General features: G+C 43.7%; 1 non-coding gene across 1 annotated transcript; it reads right to left on the bottom strand.

Annotated features, from left to right (window-relative positions):
• Nucleotides 1–737: 737 nt before the first annotated feature.
• Trnat-ugu (transfer RNA threonine (anticodon UGU)) lies at nucleotides 738–811 on the bottom strand. Its single transcript has one exon. It is a non-coding gene; the product is annotated as a tRNA-Thr (tRNA).
• Nucleotides 812–2,440: the final 1,629 nt, after the last annotated feature.

A 2,440-nucleotide genomic window follows, 5' to 3' on the forward strand; every position in this document is an offset into this window, starting at 1 on the left:
TCCTATTGTACCAGTTTCTTCCCGTTCCATTCATGTTTGGAGCGCGGGAAGAATGATTGATTGAATGCCTCAGTGCATGCTGTAATTAATCTAATTTTGTCCCCATGATCCCTCTGTGAGCGATACCGTAGGGGGTTGTAGTATATTCCTAGAGTCATCGTTTAAAGTCGGTTCTGGAAACTTTCTTAACAGACTTTCAAAGGATAGTTTACGTCTATCCTCAAGAGTCTTCCAATTTAGTCCCTTCTGTATCTCTTCGACACTCTCCCACGCATCAGACAAACCTGTTACCATTCGTGCTGCCCTCTCTGTACACGTTCGTGCTGCCCTTCTCTGTACACGTTCAACATCCCCTGTTAATCCTATATGGTACGGGTCCCACCACTTGAGCGATATTCTAGAACCGGTCGCGCGAGCGATTTGTAAGCAAACTCCTTTGCACTTCCCCAGTATTCTACCAATAAACCGAAGTCTACCATCCGCTTTCCCCACGACTGAGCCTATGTGACCATTCCATTTCTTATCTCTACAAAGTGTTACACGGAGGTATTTGTATCAGTTGGCCGATGCCAACAGCGACCCTGTTATACTGCAGTCATAGGATACTATGTTCTTTCGTTTCGTGAAGTGCCCAGTTTTATATTTTTGAACATTTACAGATAAATGATAATTAATTGAAACCCGTCGCTGCCGACAGGTGTTGTTGATATACCTCGATGTGGACAGCTGAAAGTGTGTGCCCCGACCGGGACTCGAACCCGGGATCTCCTGCTTACATGGCAGATGCTCTATCCATCTGAGCCATCGAGGACACAAATGAATAGCGCGACTGCAGGGACTTATCCCTTGCAGTTACTATCTTCATATATAGTCAAAGGCTACCCGGCATTAGCCTTCGCACTGTTGGTGCGAGTAATGAATTACTAACATTATGTAGATTGTCGACAGTTGGGAATGTGGGTCTCACGGGAGGCGTACAAGGGATAAGTCCCTGCAGTCGCGCTATTTATCTGTGTCATCGGTGGCTCAGATGGATAGAACGTCTGCCAAGTAAGCAGGTGATCTTGGGTTCGAATCCCGGTCGGGACACACATTTTCAGCTGTCCCCATCGAGGTATATCAACAATATCTGTCGGCAGCTGAGGGTTTCAATTAATTATCACTTATTCTAGAGAAGCTGCACGATCGTCAATGGTATCTGTTCTTTCGGGAACAATTACTATCTTCATATATTTACAGATATTTGCCAGTCTTTGCACAACTTTCAGATCTTATCAACATGTGACTGTTTATGCAACTTCTTTGAGACAGTACTTCATCATAGATAACTGCATCATCTGAAAAGTCTGTGGTTATTGATAATACTGTCTTTTTTTCTGACTGGTTTGATGCAGCCCGCCACGAATTCCTCTCCTGTGCCAAGCTTTTCAGTTTAGAGTAGCAACTGCAACACTATCTGTCGGCAGCTGAGGGTTTCAATTAATTATCACTTATTCTAGAGAAGCTGCACGATCGTCAATGGTATCTGTTCTTTCGGGAACAGTTACTATCTTGGTGTATTCCAATCTCTGTTTTCCTCTACGGTTTTTAGCTTCTACAGCACCCACCAGTACCACGGAAGTATTCCCTGGTGTCTCAACAGATGTCCTATCACCCTGTCCCTTCTTCTTGTATTCCTTTCCTCGCCGGTTCTCCTCACTCTTTTCCTTATCAATCCACCTAATTTTCAAAATTCTTCTGTAGCACCTCATCTCAAATGCTTCGTTTCTTTTTTTTCTCATTTTCCCTTAGTTTCACCACCGTACAATGCCGGGCTCCAAACGTACAGGCCGGCCCGGTTGGCCGAGCAGTTCTAGGGGCTACAGTTTGGAACCGCGCGACCGCTACGGTCGCAGGTTCGAATCCTGCCTCAGGCATGGATGTGTGTGATGTCCTTAGGTTAGTTATGTTTAATTAGTTCTAAGTCCTAGGGAACTGATGACCTTAGAAGTTAAGTCTAATAGTGCTCAAAGCCATTTGAACAATTTTTTTTTTCCAAACGTACATTCTCAGAAATTTCTTTCTCACATTAAAGCCTACGTTTGATACTAGTAGACTTTTCTTGGCCAGATTTGCCCCTTTTGCTAGTACTAGTCTGCTTTTTATGTCCTCCTTGCTCCGACCGTCATGGATTATTTTACTGCCTAGCTAGCAAAATTCCTTAACTTCATCTGCTTCTTGGTCACCAATCCTGATGTTAAGTTTCTCGCTGCTCTCATGTCTACTGCTTCTCATTACTTTCGTCTACCCTCGACGTATTCTCAGTCCATATTCATGACTGATTAGTCTGTCCATTCCATTCATCAGATCCTGCAATTCTTCTTCACTTCCATTGACGATAACGATGTCATCAGCGAACTTTATTATTGATATCCTTTCACTTTCAATTTTAATTCCACTC

This window comes from Schistocerca nitens, chromosome 6 (assembly GCF_023898315.1).
Source record: "Schistocerca nitens isolate TAMUIC-IGC-003100 chromosome 6, iqSchNite1.1, whole genome shotgun sequence".
In the NCBI taxonomy this organism is placed as follows: Eukaryota; Metazoa; Arthropoda; class Insecta; order Orthoptera; family Acrididae; genus Schistocerca; species Schistocerca nitens.